Source organism: Macrobrachium nipponense, chromosome 37, assembly GCF_015104395.2.
Source record: "Macrobrachium nipponense isolate FS-2020 chromosome 37, ASM1510439v2, whole genome shotgun sequence".
NCBI classification, from domain to species: domain Eukaryota; kingdom Metazoa; phylum Arthropoda; class Malacostraca; order Decapoda; family Palaemonidae; genus Macrobrachium; species Macrobrachium nipponense.
Window position 1 is genome coordinate 55,425,322 of NC_061097.1, and position 18,079 is coordinate 55,443,400.

The window sequence follows — 18,079 nt, forward strand, 5'->3', positions numbered from 1 at the left end:
ATTCATGGCTAACTTTAACCTTAAATAAAGTGCAATAGAAACTACTGATGCTAGAGGGCTCCAATTAGGTATGTTTGATGACTGGAGGGTGGATGATCAACATACCAATTTGCAGCCCTCTAGCCTCAGTAGTTTGAAGATCTGAGGGCGGACAGAAAAAGTGTGGAATGACAGAGAAATAGCCATCTCAATACAAGGATTTTTACAGAAAATTAAAATAAATATATAAAATTACAGCAATGTTTCAGCCGACGATATATAATTCACTTGCCTTTGATAACGGAAGCCAATAATATATATGTTATATATAACGAGACTATAACAGAAGCGAGTGATAATAGAACTAACTTAAGATACGGATAAGGGCATACATATAGAATAGTTGATGAATGTAAGAAAGACGCGAGAAACGATAGAGTCGACAACAACTAGTGATACTCATTAAACGTAAATGAACTTGTAAAAGCAAGAAAATTCAGTGTCGTATTAAGCGAAGATCAAAGTCCAAAGGTTAATAAAAGTAAGGTCGAACCAATTTGCCGAGATCAGAGGTTAATAAAGCGTAGTACAGTACACAACTGATGCAAGTCTCGACCTCACACAGTGACCTCTTGCCAGAGGTTACGATGACGTCATTCAGTCGTGATCAAAATGCACTGGAAAAGTAGAGCGTGAATAATATAGAATTTTGAACTCTTTTTCAGACGAGAGGTAGGAAACTTAATATGGTTAGTAGGCACCCAACCAAAGACCATATAAACCGTTCTTACTGTGGCGGAATTACTGCCACTGATATTCTCAGCGATCGCCACAACAGACACACTTATGACGCCATTAAACCACTCCCATTTATTCCTCCACCCATTTTGCTCTCTCTCTCTCTCTCTCTCTCTCATGCAACCCTCGGAGACGTTGTCATATATAAAGTACCATTATCACTCCTCCATATTACGAAGGAACAGAAAGCAGAGGAAGACAGAAAGTAAGGGGGGATGAGTGTGTGGCGGTGCGACTGCGGGTGATCTGACTTGGGCCTCATAGTGATTTGCGTACTTATAAATTTCTTCACGAGTGCCCAGGAACTTGAGAAAGAATCTAAGTCCAATTTCTTCACGAGTGCCTAGGGACTTATGAAAGAATCTAAATCCACTTTCTTCACGAGTGCCTAGGGACTTATGAAAGAATCTAAGTCCACTTTCTTCACGAGTGCCCAGGGACTTGAGAAAGAATCGAAGTCCAAGTGTCAACTCATAAAAGTCCTAAGTGCTTTCGAAAGAGACTTGCTTCAATCACCGGACGAATACAAGTTTTAAGTGCCTTTTGAAATAGACTCGGTACAATCACCACAAGCGTTTAAGTCACGAGTGCCCTTTTTTCAAAGATTGACTCTGTTCAATTACCCAGAAGTTAAGGTGGAATTTTGATAAACATTTAAAGAAATAATGAATGTATTTTAGGGAATCATGAGTTTATTTATTACCTGCAATTGAAATAGATATTGTGGTGGTGGATGCAAATACTGTTGTTCCCGAATGATGTAAAGCCTAAAGCTACCAACGAGATACATTTAAGAAGAATTCTCCCTTCAATACAACATGTATATATATATATATATATATATATATATATATATATATACATGTATATATATATATATATATATATATATATATATATATATATATATACATGTTGTATTGAAGGGAGAATTCTTCTTAAATGTATCTCGTTGGTAGCTTTAGGCTTTACATCATTCGGGAACAACAGTATTTGCATCCACCACCACAATATCTATTTCAATTGCAGGTAATAAATACACACATGATTCCCTAAAATACATCCATCACATCAGGCATTTTTGTACGGGATACCAAAGGTTTACGAGGTCGTCCTGTTGATAATGTAGCACTCGCCAGTTTCAGATAAGGGACACAGACCAATCTCCTAAATTCCAGCAAATCAATGTCTTCCTGCTCATTCACCATCCGATAAACAATCCATGCATCCACAGGAGCCATATCTAGCATGCGAGTAAATAAAGGCCAGTACCATTTTTTGCCTTTTATTGAAGCAAAGTATTTTGCAACTAGCCAATCATAGTGGTCGACCCCACCCATATTTTTGTTATAGTTATTTATGGCATTTGGTTGAGGGACGCCTTCCTTGGTCTTAGAATCCTTTACCCGGCGTTGGACTTTAGCAAGGGGTTCAACTGAATCAAAATTTGTTTCCATTTGTTATCAAACCATTTGACTATGAGTATTTCTTCATTCGTGTCGAATCTGTAATCATATGACCCTCTTTTTCCCTTTTTCATGTCTTTGTCCGACTTCAGTGGACAAATTTTCAAGAAGTTTTCCCTCATGGTTCCTGTAGCCCGAAATCCTAAGTTTCCTAGGTACACTTGTAAGTCGTAACCAGTAAAATAGTTGTCAAAATATACAGAATGAGACTCAATTCTCAACACTTCTTAGCAACTTTTTCTTTTCTACAGGATCAAGCAGGTTCCGACATGATCTTACTCCTTTATCCCAGTGTCTTCATATGAGGACACTCACTTTAGCATGATTTAACAACATTATACAATATAATGTTCATAGTAATTTCATATACCAATTATATAGAACATTGTCCTTCAAATTATATATATAAGTATCATGAGTTAAAAACTCCATTTTCAAAGGAATATATCGCAATGAAATTTCATTATCTGAAAGGTAGGTTTCATAAAAAATCTTCTTACTTCATAACATTTCTTTGGGCGCCTGTGGCGCCTTGAAAAAAATTACAATGGGAGGTTAGGACATAAAGTTTCCAAAACAGGATTAGAAATCAGATTAAGAGTAACAGAATAGGAGAAAAAAAATATTCTCTTAACTGTCCTCAAAATAGGACACTGAGAGCTAATGGGTTAAATGGGAAGCTGCCCGTGAGAATTTCGAGTCGTTCTCACTTGACTGCCCAGCTTTTAATGATACTGCGAGCAGATTTAATTTCGTGTAACATTCATACCACGAAGATAATGTCGACTCCGCTATCAAACATCTTCCTTCTCAAAGAATCGTTTAAAGAAGAGACTATAAATGTGAAATTATACATACAACTGACATTATCCCTCAAAAACTCATGGCACCAAAAGAGAAATCAAACTTAAGAGGCAACCAGAGGCAAACTGGAACGAATCAAGGGGACGTTACAAAGCATAAGCCTGTCACTACTACTTCTACTACTACTACTACTACTAATCGCGCCGAGGTCCAACCTCAGCCTGCCAGAGCGCGCTCACTGCGCAGTGTAACTTTCCCTAGAGAGAGTGACCTTACTCATTCAAGGTCCCATGGTGTAATGGTTAGCACTCTGGACTTTGAATCCAGCGATCTGAGTTCGAGTCTCGGTGGGACCTCTCCTTTAATACCGGTCGCTACTGAATATTAATGAGATGTCATAGCAATTAATATGCGGATTGTACCTTAAGGGAGTTTTAATCATATACACCAACACAATTGCCATCGTTACTTATTTTCTGTATAAAATTATTGTCTTAGGAAGTGATCACTTGTATTATTTCCCGTGATCGAGTGACTGATCACTTGTACATTTTCATGTGTTCAAGTCAGTGATCACTAATATTATTTCCTGTGTTCAAGAAACTGATCACTAGTATATTTTCCTGTGATCAAGTAACTAATCATTCATATTTTTCCTACGTTCCAGTAAGTGATCACTTATATTTTTCTATGTTCAGTTAACTGATCGCTCGAACTCTTTCCTGTGCTTAACTAACTGATCATATTTTGTGTGTGTGTGTGTGTATATGTGTGTGTGTGTGTGTGTGTGTGTGTGTGTGTGTGTGTGTGTGTGTGTGTGTTTAAGTAAACGGTTACTTTTTATTTTTTCTTGTGTTCAAGTACTTGATCACTTATATATTTATCTATAAGTAACTTATCACTCATTTTTTCCTACGTTCAAGTACCTGGTCACTTATACATATTTTTTTCCTGTTTTCAAGTACCTGGTTATTTGCATTTTCTCCTTGATCATTCATATCATTCATATTCTTAACTAATCACATATTTGTTCCTAACTGATCACTTATATTTTTTCTGATGTTCAAGTATCTGATTACCTACATTATTTTACTAGTGTTAAAAGATTTAGAGATATCATAACTTGAATGCAAATGGATTTATGAACCTGACTCTTGAACACGCAATGGTAAACAAATAACATAATAGTAAATTAGCCTAAACGACGTTCAAATTAAATCAAAGAAAATTCACACGAATTTCATCACGGACTAAGGGTAAGGGTAGGAGTTAATACTAAAACCGTTTGGTGATGAATTACTGTAGACTCAAGTAGAAACAAACGTGTGGATAAAAAAAGAAGACAAAAAAAAAGGAGCGAAAGGCTATTTTTTATATCTAAAATTATCACAGTTTGATAATCACGTAAATATACCAAAGTCATGACCTGTAGTAGATTCACATCAACCGTGCATTTGATGTCTAGGCCAGTCTCCTACGACGCTCCTGATTGGCTGTTGATAAGCCAATCACAAGGCTGGAAACTCCCAGTCTCTCTCGAGAGTTCGCATAGGCAGGATGTATGTTCCACCTATCTTGAGGGATACTTTTGAAAGACGTATCTCTCAGGAGAGGTGGAACATAGACCCTACCCATGTGAGCTCTCGATAGAGACCGAGAGTTTCCAGCCCTGTGATTGGCTTATCAACAGTTTATCAGGAGCGCAGTAAGCGACTGCCCTAGACATCAAATGCACGGTTGATGTGAATCTACTATAGTCAAATTACTCTAGTCCATATTTATGGACATTAAAAGTGAACCGATGGAAATTACAAATCGATGATGATTGTGACCGCTCGCTTTACATAGAGCAATCACTTTTGCATTGGAAGTAGAAAAACCGAAAATGTATATTTTGGTGAAAAAATTATGAATTTTACACATTTAAACAAAATGACGATTACTACTACTACTACAATAATAATAATAATAATAATAATAATAATAATAATAATAATAATAATAACACGGAAGGAAGGAGGGAGGGGGCTACTAAGCATAGAGGACTGCGTCAACATCGAGAACAGAGTACTAGGCAATATATGAAAACCAGTGAAGACGAGTGGCTCAAGAGTGCATGGGAAGAAGGACTGATAAAAGTAGAAGAAGACCCAGAAATATACAGAGACAGGAGAATGACAAGCAGAAGAGAGGAATGGCACAACAAACCAATGCACGGACAATACATGAGACAGACTAAAGAACTAGCCAGGATGACACATGGCAATGGCTACAGAGGGGAGAGCTCAAGAAGGAAACTGAAGGAATGATAACAGCGGCACAAGATCAGGCCCTAAGAACCAGATATGTTCAAAGAACGATAGACGGAAATAACATCTCTCCCATATGTAGGAAGTGCAATACGAAAAATGAAACCATAAACCACATATCAAGCGAATGCCCGGCACTTGCACAGAACCAGTACAAAAAGAGGCATGATACAGTGGCAAAAGCCCTCCACTGGAGCCTGTGCAAGAAACATCAGCTACCTTGCAGTAATAAGTGGTACGAGCACCAACCTGAGGGAGTGATAGAAAACGATCAGGCAAAGATCCTCTGGGACTATGGTACCAGAACAGATAGGGCGATACATGCAAATAGACCAGACGTGACGTTGCTTGACAAAGTCAAGAAAAAAGTATCACTCATTGATGTCGCAATACCATGGGACACCAGAGTTGAAGAGAAAGAGAGGGAAAAAATGTTTAAGTATCAAGACCTGAAAATAGAAATAAGAAGGATATGGGATATGCCAGTGGAAATTGTACCCATAATCATAGGAACACTAGGCACGATCCCAAGATCCCTGAAAAGGAATCTGGAAAATCTAGACGCTGAAGTAGCTCCAGGACTCATGCAGAAGAGTGTGATCCTAGAAACGGCGCACATAGTAAGAAAAGTGATGGACTCCTAAGGATGCAGGATACAACTCGGAACCCCACAATATAAATGCCACCCAGTCGAATTGGAGGACTGTGATAGACAAATAATAATAATAATAATAATAATAATAATAATAATAAATAATAATCAATAATAATAATAAGAATATAATAGTATAATAATAAATAATAAATAAGTAATCATAATAATAATAATAATAATAAGTAAGGGAAATATAGCCAGTAACTACAGGCCTATCACCTGCCTACCAATAATGTGGAAGTTACTAACAGGTATCATCAGTGAAAGGCTATACAACTACCTAGAGGAGACAAACACCATCCCCCACCAACAGAAAGGCTGCAGAAGGAAGTGTAGGGGCACAAAAGACCAGCTCCTCATAGACAAAATGGTAATGAAGAACAGTAGGAGAAGGAAAACCAACCTAAGCATGGCATGGATAGACTATAAGAAAGCCTTCGACATGATACCACACACATGGCTAATAGAATGCCTGAAAATATATGGGGCAGAGGAAAATACCATCAGCTTCCTCAAAAATACAATGCGCAACTGGAATACAATACTTACAAGCTCTGGAATAAAACTAGCAGAGGTTAATATCAGGAGAGGGATCTTCCAGGGCGACTCACTGTCCCCACTACTCTTCGTAGTAGCCATGATTCCCATGACAAAAGTACTACAGAAGATGGATGCCGGGTACCAACTCAAGAAAAGAGGCAACAGAATCAACCATCTGATGTTCATGGACGACATCAAGCTGTATGGTAAGAGCATCAAGGAAATAGATACCCTATCCAGACTGTAAGGATTGTATCTGGGGACATCAGGATGGAGTTTGGAATAGAAAAATGCGCCTTAGTCAACATACAAAAAGGCAAAGTAACGAGAACTGAAGGGATAAAGCTACCATGGGAGCAACATCAAACACATAGATGAGACAGGATACAAATACCTGGGAATAATGGAAGGAGGAGATATAAAACACCAAGAGATGAAGGACACGATCAGGAAAGAATATATGCAGAGACTCAAGGCGATACTCAAGTCAAAACTCAATGGAGGAAATATGATAAAAGCCATAAACACATGGGCAGTGCCAGTAATCAGATACAGCGCAGGAATAGTCGAATGGACAAAGGCAGAACTCCGCAGCATAGATCAGAAAACCAGGAAACATATGACAATACACAAAGCACTACACCCAAGAGCAAATACGGACAGACTATACATAACACGAAAGGAAGGAGGGAGAGGACTACTAAGTATAGAGGACTGCGTTAACATCGAAAACAGAGCACTGGGGCAATATCTAAAAACCAGTGAAGACGAGTGGCTAAAGAGTGCATGGGAAGAAGGACTAATAAAAGTAGACGAAGACCCAGAAATATACAGAGACAGGAGAAAGACAGAAAGAACAGAGGACTGGCACAACAAACCAATGCACGGACAATACATGAGACAGACTAAAGAACTAGCCAGCGATGACAATTGGCAATGGCTACAGAGAGCTCAAGAAGGAAACTGAAGGAATGATAACAGCGGCACAAGATCAGGCCCTAAGAACCAGATATGTTCAAAGAACGATAGACGGAAATAACATCTCTCCCATATGTAGGAAGTGCAATACGAAAAATGAAACCATAAACCACATAGCAAGTGAATGCCCGGCACTTGCACAGAACCAGTACAAAAAGAGGCATGATTCAGTGGCAAAAGCCCTCCACTGGAGCCTGTGCAAGAAACATCAGCTACCTTGCAGTAATAATTGGTACGAGCACCAACCTGAGGGAGTGATAGAAAACGATCAGGCAAAGATCCTCTGGGACTATGGTATCAGAACGGATAGGGTGATACGTGCAAACAGACCAGACGTGACGTTGATTGACAAAGTCAAGGAGAAAGTATCACTCATTGATGTCGCAATACCATGGGACACCAGAGTTGAAGAGAAAGAGAGGGAAAAAAAATGGATAAGTATCAAGATCTGAAAATAGAAATAAGAAGGATATGGGATATGCCAGTGGAAATCGTACCCATAATCATAGGAGCACTAGGCACGATCCCAAGATCCCTGAAAAGGAATCTAGAAAAACTAGAGGCTGAAGTAGCTCCAGGACTCATGCAGAAGAGTGTGATCCTAGAAACGGCACACATAGTAAGAAGAGTGATGGACTCCTAAGGATGCAGGATGCAACCCGGAACCCCACACTATAAATACCACCCAGTCGAATTGGAGGACTGTGATAGAGCAACAAAAAAAAATAAAAAAAAATAATAATAATACTAATAATAATTAATAATAATAATAATAATAATAATAATAATAATAATAATAATAATAATAATAGAATAATAATAATAATAATAATAATTATTAATTAATTATTATTATTAATATAATATTATTGATTATTATTATTGATTATATTATTATTATTATTATTAATATTATTCAGAATGAATGAATGAATGATTGGAAGTTTTCTGACATCGAAGGTCACTGACGCCGATTATCATTCAGAAGATGAAACCTATTCAAATGGATCACGCGCTCAAAAAGGGGCTACTTAACTTGAAATTCAAGCTTCCAAAGACTATGGGTGTTAGTATAGTAGGCGGTCTACCTTGCTATACTTGATCTACAAGAACTGATGTGAGATCGACCGCGATCCAATGCCTTTTTTTACTTGTTAAAGCTGGCTTCTTACTTGATAACTGTTTCTTTTTTGCTACCGCCTTATTACTTGCTAAAACGGGCTGCTTACTTATTAACTGTTTCTTATTACCACCTCATTACTTGGTAGAATGGGCTGCTTACTTGTTAACGGTTTCTTATTTGATACCGCCTTATTACTTGCTAAAACGGGCCCCTTACTTGTTAACTGTTTTTTATTACCACCTTATTACTTGCTAAAACAGGCTGCTTACTTGTTAACTGTTTTTATTATTTATTACCGCCTTATTACTTGCTAAAACGGGCTGCTTACTTGTTAACTATTTCTTATTTGCTACCGCCTTATTACTTGCTAAAACGGGCGGTTTACTTGTTAGAGCGGACTGCTTACTTGTTAGTGAACAAAAAAGTTACTTTCCTTCATATATTCTAATTTTATGAGAACAAAAAAGCAACTTCCATCATCTATTCTGATTTTATCTCGATACGGTCAAAGCCCTCAGCGACATGATACTCAAGGAATTCTATACCTCGGTGATTGCTTCAGGAGATACTGCTGCTCCCTTTCCTTCGTCAGCATAACCTATTAGTAGACACTGTGCAAGATGCTGAGCCGTGTCATAGATGTGGCTGTGGAATGTAAGGAATGATGAAGTGCTGAAGGACGGAATGGTGAATTGAAGCCAAAACTTCGATGCCCAAAAAATAAAAGGTGGTCAGACTTCACGATCAGTAAGAATCATTAACCTGTTTTTCCACTACTCAGATGACTGTTATCGAGTGAATTCCAAACAGAGTTGGTGTAAAATCCTGGAATTGTTTTTTCTTTTTGCATTGGAGATTTCCATGAATAAAATGGTTAAAGTAGCGGGTAAATCAACAAACATAGTCAACATGTTCAGGGCAGTGTGCAGTGCACTTGTATCATGCAGTTTTAGATGTCAGATGGAGGGCACTCCGGTAGTGCCAATTCAAATCGATGAGGCAAGATTTGTAGGCCGTATCGAAAGTATAAACGGGGACGGATGTTAGCTGGTGACCATGGACCTCCCTCCAAAGAGAATGATGCCGAAGTGGAAAATAAGGAGATCCATGGTGCAAGAATTTATGGGCCTTCGGTTTTTGGGTTGAAAGAAGATAGAGAATGCCGGTACTTTTATGCGCAACGCTGAGATAATGCCACTTTGTTACCAGTAATACAGTACAAAAAGAAAATAAAAATAATGTTGATCCCGAATCGGGTTCCCGTACTCGACGATGCCAAAATAAAAATACTCAAGAAAAAGAGAGGAATTCCTACAATAAGGTTACAGTCAAACATTGTCCATTCCTGTTGGAAGATTGGCAAAAAAATTGATTTATTTCTGTCATCTTTACAAGATACAAGACGTGTATATCGGGACTGATTTGAGATTCAATTATTTCAAAAGGATATTCTTTTGCCTAATAAAAAAATTATTACCACCTTTTTAAATGCTTTGATTTGAAGTTCATTTAACATAACGTTCTTTACTAAATAAAAAAATATTACCACATGTTTTTATGTGCTTTTAGATGAATGTTTGATTACTATCTTGAAATAAATAAAAATTTTAACATCAAACACTTAGGTTTACTTTACAAGTAGTAGACTTTAGTAGAAAAATGCAAGGTAAACTACCTACTATAGTAGACACATGAAGGCAGACCAACACTATAGAATAGAAAGACGCAGGAAGACCGCCTACTACAGTATAGAAAGACACAGGAAGACCGTCTGCTAGAGAAGTAAGACGCAGGTAGACCGCCTACTTTAGTAGAAACACACACCCAAACTGACTACTATATTAGAAACCTTACACGGAAGTACACCTTCTACACAGTAGCATCGAAAATGGTGTTCATAAGGGAGAATTAAGACGAGATAAGCAAATAATATCTTAAATCTTTGTCAAAGTGTTTACCTCAAAACATAGTCAAGATTGTCTTATGAACAAAACGAGAGGTTGAAATGAAGGAAAACTTTCAACGGTTCAGAGAACACGACTCAAGGGTCAAAGAGCTTCTGCAGAAAATAAGAGGAAGAAACATAAACACCGCCATAAGAGAAATTCTTTAAGAAATAGAGAAATGAGATGACTGACTAACGAACTGAAGAGAGAAAAAGACGATTTTGTGACTGAACAAGGCGTGATACGACCTCCAACTTACAGCCAAATAGATAGTTGTTTCACCAACGTAAATTAAAATAAATATGCAATATGTTATTAGAAATAATTTTCTGTACTGTTCAACATGCACATTATTTCCTATTCTAATTCTAATAAATCATAAATATCCTATCCTAAAATTCCTGTATCTTTAACTCTACACGAGACACCTTTTTCAGACCTTTTTAGGCTCTTCCATAGGGCTTCCCTAACCCCACCCCCAACAAGAACAACAACAACAACAAAGTAGTTTGTATGTTTACTCCCCGAGTAAGCGAAAATACTAGTAGCAGTGTGGCGGGATCATAAACCCAAAAACAAAAAACTCTCAAAACACATTTACTTACCAACCATCTCTTGACACACTCAGGGTGAGGAGCTGTACTGTCCACTGAATACAGCCGTTGTAACACACAACCAACAATAAAGATAACAGCCAAGAACCACAACCCCACAACTCAACAACAACACAACAACCAAGGCCCACAACCCCACAACTCGACAACAACACAACCACCAAGGACCACAACCCCACAACTCAACAACACAACAACAAACCAGGAATACAACCACATCTCAACATTACAGCAAAAAAACAAGGACTACAACCACAACAGAAGACCACTGCACAAATGATCACTAACACAAAAAACAACAGAAAAAGACAACACACACCCACCAACAACACCAAGAAACTGCAACAGCTCCCCAACAACAACAACTCACATATAACTCAACTGAAAATCACAAGCACGACAAATCTAACAACACAGGCACAACAACTCTAAAGCAAACAAAATCAAACTTAACAACAACCTAACCAACAAATCAATAACACAATATTCGACTGATCACCAATGCCTTCAGTACTCTTCACCGCTGCCGACATTACTGAACATCACAGGCTCTCCCTTTACATTTAACAATGTCTCCTTACGCTCACAACACCCACACTAAATAGCCTTCTGCAACACCCATGGATGCTTGGAAGCAGGCCCCCTGGATCTTGTTTGTGGGCCCTCATACACACTCAGTTACACTGCCATCCACTTCTCCCAGACCACATCCAGTCAGACTTCCATTACCATCTCCCTCACTACTATCTTCCCAAATCCCATTCACTATCTCATCTACCCCTTCTAACTCTTGTCCCAACATCTCTCGTAACTCTGCCACCAAATCACTCACCTCATTTACACTCCTGCCAAACTCCTGAAGAGACTCATTTATACTGCCAACCACATCCTTACCACTCTATTCCCTTCCTGCTGAAATTTCACTAAACCCTGACAATTCAAACCCATACACACTATAAATATCATTCTCCCCTCAAAGTCATCTGTATTACATGCCTTATCCACCATTTTACCCTAACACCAACCCTTCTATCATGCAGTTCACATTTCTCCCTTTCATTCCATTTCCTTACCTTCTTCCGCTTTCTTCCATACTCAACCAACACCAACTGCCGATCTCCCAGACCCATTTGTTCACTGACACTTAGCTCATGTTTATTCACTTTCAACCACTCACTCATCCACACACTAGAGGACCCACCCAACTGAATCCCCTTTTCACTTAGTTTCCAGAATTCCCAACCTGACTCACCCTCTTTCACCTACACACTCGCCACATGACCTTCCATTCCACATTCAACACATTCCGCTCGTTGTTCCGTTCACATCCTAGCACAATGCCCATTCTTTCCACAGTTGCCACAAACCATGTTCATACGGGTACCCCAACATCCACTTGCTATATGCCCTATCTGCCCACACCTGTAACACTTAATACCTCTATCTTTCTTACACTCACTCACTAAGTGGCCCGTTTGCCAACACCCAAAATACGCCCCTAACACCCACTTACATTCATTCTTCCTGTGTCCTGGCTTACCACATCTGTAACACTGCTGCTCTCGCTTACAACTAACTGACCCATAAGTTAGTTGTAACTATGTCCCTACTACCATATTCCTCGTATTGTACACATCAGGGTACCTCTCTCATATACACAACCTTTCGCACTTCCTGCTAACTGCCACTCTTACTTTCACTACTTCCATTCTGACCCTTCTTTTCCTCTTACTAATACAGCGAGTCCACTCCCATACCCATGTCCAAACTCTTGACTATGCTGCTCTTACCCTTCTTCTTTCTACCCACCTGTTTCCACTCACCGCTATCTAAATACTCTCAACCCTTTCCCAATGTATTCAGTCCTAGTCTCATCCTGTCCATCACCCGTACTAGCCTTCTTTCCCTTAGTCTTCTTTTCCTCAGCCCCATTCTTATTCTTGTCCTCAGGTTTATCCTTATCCTGTGGCTTCCCCTTCTTTCCCTTACCTATCACAACCAAATCACCTTCGTCACTCGTACTCTCATCCACTTGCTCCTCCACTTTCTTTACCACTCCTGGCCTACCTCCTACAGCTCCCTCTCCCATGAACCCCTTCATCATCATCTACACTGCATTCATCATTACTCCGAATTTTTCATCCATTTTCTCAACCAGTCTCTCCTCTGCTCTTTTCACCTCTTCTTCCATTTCCACTCTAGCACTCCTTAGCATTCCTCTCATTTCCTGTAACTCACCCTTCAGCTCCTCACACTCTACCCTCAACCCCTCATTCTCCACTTCCAACCTTTCCTTAGCTTCCCTCAACAACCGCAACTCCTTCAGCCTCTCCACTTCAGTCGAACCTTCCATACTCATTTTCCTTCACCAATCACACAACCCACCACACCAACCGTCCTGCAGCTTCCACACCAGTAGCGCCAATAAACAATGTGGTGGGATCACAAACCCAAAAACAAAAAACTCTCAAAACACATTTACTTACCAACCATCTCTTGACACACTCAGGGTGAGGAGCTGTACTGTCCACTAGATACGGCCGTCGTAACACACAACCAACAACAAACACAACAACCAAGAACAACCACCCCACAAATCAACACACCATCACCCAAGGACCACAACCCCACAACTCAACAACACAACAAAAAACCAGGAAAACAACCATATCTCAACAACACAGCAAAATAACAAGGACTACAACCACAACAAAAGACCACTGCACAAACGATCACTAACAAAAAACAACACAAAAAGGCAACACACATACTCACCAACAACACCAAGAAATCACAATAGCTCACCAACAACAACCCTCAACAACTCTCAACCACACCAAGAAACCACAACAGCTCCCCAACAACAACAACCCTCAACTACAACAACTCACATATAACTCAACAAACTCACAAGCACTACAAATCTAACAACACAGACAACAACTCTAAAGCAAACAATATCAAACTTAACAACAGCTTAAACAACAAATCATTAACACACAATTCGAATGACCACCAATGCCTTCAGTACTCTTCATAGACCGCTGCTGACACTACTGACCATCACAGGCTCTCACTAAGACTGACTCAAAAAGTCAAAACTCTGATCTTAACTCCAACCGCACCATCAGACAACCCAGACCTCGCCAACAGCCAATTCAATCGTTAACTATCCATCCACCAATTACGCCCCTCTCTCTCTCTCTCACTCTCTCTCTCTCTCTCTCTCTCTCTCTCTCTCTCTCTCTCTCTCTCTCTTACGGAAAACCAAAACACAAATACATACTACACGATCTCAACAGCAACACAAACCACGAAACTTACTCACTCACACTCTCTCTCTCTCTCTTAAGGACGTTGTCAAATGGAACTCTCATAACTCCTCCATAGCAGTAGGAGCAGACATGACAAGAGCTTTGTTAGTCCGTTGAAGGTCTAACAAGTAAACGAAATTAAATTATCTCACAAAAAGGAGAAAATCAACAAAAACTAGCAGATAAATTTCAAAGTTCTGAAATAAAAACAAAACCTACAATAGCTTTCGACCAAGTGAAACCGAGGTGAACAGTTTTCCTCAAGAAGGTTAAAAGATGAACTACTGTTTCAAAACTGCATACACGTATTAGGAAACGTACGAGAAACGAAGAGGGCTAAGACAAAGGAGCATTTCGCATGCAGCAAATTTTCAAGAAGCTGTCATGCTTCATAAAATGACTACCAATTGTCAGGAATAACATTACTTGGGAAAAACTCTCTATCGCGAGTGTATATAATATTCTAAGGGGTCCACAATAATAAAAACTGTTTCAAGTCCGTATACACGGACTCGTAACATTTTTTTATTATTGTGGACCCCTTAGAGCAAAATAATAACACTACTATCAGGGCAGTGAGAAAATGGCTTATAAACAACTTTCAAGAACAAAGGAGACAATTTTCTGAATCGTATCGACCTACAAGAACCTGTCATTTCTTTCAAAAGTTGCAGGAACATCTCTGAAGGTGCAACTCCGTACCAGAATAATCTAAATGCACCGAAATAATATAATTTACCAATGCTATCGTCATTAAAAAACCTAAGTGCAGCATTTAATACAGGGGTACAGAAGCTTAAGATAAAAAAAAAAAACTTAAAAATGGCTATGCTTGTGACACAAGCAGAACATTTCAAGTAAAAATTGAAAACTATAAATAGGCCCCGAAATTTCTGCCAGAATGAATATCACTAAGCGTTGCCCAAGAACACTTTACCGTAGACACTATCGAATGATCCTAAATTATGAGAAAAAAACGAAGCATAATGTCTTTATTATTTTTAACGGATGATACGCAATTTAAACCTATACTCGGTTTTTTTCCATCTGTCCACCCGCCTGTGGTGTTTGCGTATGGTAACACTGCGTCCCGGGCTTTAGATAGTTACATTCAAGCTTACATTCAATAATAATAACAATATCCTATTTCGAATATTAATGGTGTAATTCGCATACAGTACATTATTAAAACACTTTTCAGTTGCAAATGTACATCCAGATATCCTTTATTTACCTAAAACTTACACATAGCGAACCTATCTAAAGCCCGGTACGCAGTGTTACCATACGCAAACACCACAGGCGGGTGGACAGATGGAAAAAAACCGAGTATAGTCAAGAAAAAAAGGGCCAAAATAAGGAACATAATGAGGGGGGGTAAAGAACTGAACGAAAAAGACTGAAACTAACAAAAAAAAAAAAAAAAAAAACGATTGCATATTAATTATCAAGACTTAAACATAAACATGAAAATTCTGATACATCAAGTGTTAAAACGTAATGAAAACAGGGGTGTGTGTATATATAGTAACAACACTGTGGAACTCATCAGTGGTAATGGATGAAAACCTAAATTTAACAAATCGAATTTAAAATGTAGTGAATGTGAGAGACTGTCACATTAGTACAAAGTTTTCAAAGACCAATACCTTGGTGTAGATACAGTACTAATGCTTTCCCGTAGGAAGGGTAGTGCCGTCAGTGCACCTCATGCGGTCCACAGTAGGCGTTACCTAAGGGTCTTTGCAGCGTGCCTTCGGCCCCTAGCTGCGACCCCTTTCTTTCACTTTACTGTGCCTACTTTCAAATTCTCTTTCTTTCATCCATCTTATTTTCCACCCACTCCTAATAATTAATTCATAGTGCCACTGCTTTGAGGTTTTCCTCCTGTTACACCTTTCAAATTTTTAGCTGTCAATTTCCGTTTCAGCGCTGAATGACCTCATAGGTCCCAGTGCTTGGCCTAAATTCTATATTCAGCTGAACTCATTAACAATACTTGCACATGGTTAAGCAATCATAATGATAACTACTGTAATCTACTACAGTAGAAATGAATGTTAACTGAAGAAGCAGCAGGGCTGAATCAACAAAGCATCCAAATCAATAATAATTATCTTTGTTAAATCCCCAAGGAACGAACATATTAGAGGCACTCTCAAAATAGGAACAGCTTCAAATAAGGCGAGGGGAAGTAGACTGAGATGGTATGGACATATAAAGAGACGAGAGGAAGACCACCCGATAAGGAAGATGATGGAGATGGGACTACCAGGCGGGAGAAGGTTACGTAGACCAAAATTGCGATGGATTGACTGTGTGAAGAGAGATATGACGGAGTTGTGATTGAGCGAGGAGGAGGATGCACTGGACCGAGGGAGCTGGAAGAGTGTGTTGAAGAACCATTACAGCGACGACAAATAGGGACAAGCTTGTAGAGAAAGAAGGTTAAATCCTCAAGAGATGGGGTGATTCCTAATATCAATGAGACGCATTAGCTGCCAGTAGAGTTCGACTTTCATTGCAGTTAATAATACTACTTTAATTAATAGAGATTTTTTTTATTTCCATACTCATTTTCCTAAACCCGAATTTGACCTCTATATGGCCCAGGGGCAGCTAAGCTTTGACGTGAATCCTTTTAGAGAACTGGCAAGGCAGCTCAAAATCTGCGCCACGTTTAATAACAAAAGCAATGTTTACATCGTTACCCACCGTAAAATGTTACGAAAGGTTTTACTACGATAAAAAGAATATCTGGCAATGATCATTTTAGGTCTAGTGCTTTTAAATACTAAATAAATTGATTGAGAAAGTTTGATTTGTCAGCGCCACTTCCCATCCTTTCCCCGCCCAAAACGACAAAAAGGTTTGGTAGTAACAGATATCTTACGAAGGATATCGCAGAAAGCAAAAATATGCATAAGAGCAAGGATAAATATCGACTACTGGTCCATGATACAACAAAGTCATGAGAAAAATAACCTTGAATCATAAGGCACCGAGACTATTGAGTTAAGTCATTCAGAAAACCATAGAGATGCGAAAACTTATATCATAAAAGCAATAAGTTATTTATTCAGAGACAATTATGCACCGAAAGAATAAGTTATTCAAGGAAACTATAAACTGTAACGGACAAAATAATGGAGTTTCAGAATGGCCCAAATAAGGGTCTCTCACAAAAGGACGAAGACAAATTCTGCAATTCTCTCCCATCCATCCCGTGGATATCCACTGCTGGAGGATCATACCCATCATAATTCTTTATTCACGTATATATATGATGTGTTTTGATATACATTGCAATTTGTACCAGTATGTGAAATCAGTGCAAGGTTTTCGATAAGTTTTGCATAAGAGTTTTAAGGGAATTTCTGTTCTTAAAAACCATATGATGTATACATTAAGAGCAATAAATTCTCAGGTTCTGTAAAATGTATAAATTCTCGTGACGATTTTGAAGAACTTATCACTTGGTATCACTTACTCGGGGAGTAAGCCTACAAACGACTTTGCTGTTGTTGTTGGGGTGGAGTGTTAGGAGAAGTCT

General features: G+C 38.9%; 1 non-coding gene across 1 annotated transcript; it reads left to right on the forward strand.

Moving 5' to 3' along the window:
* Positions 1-3,331: 3,331 nt before the first annotated feature.
* Positions 3,332-3,403, forward strand: Trnaq-uug (transfer RNA glutamine (anticodon UUG)). The gene has a single exon. It is a non-coding gene; the product is annotated as a tRNA-Gln (tRNA).
* The last annotated feature ends 14,676 nt before the right edge of the window (positions 3,404-18,079 follow it).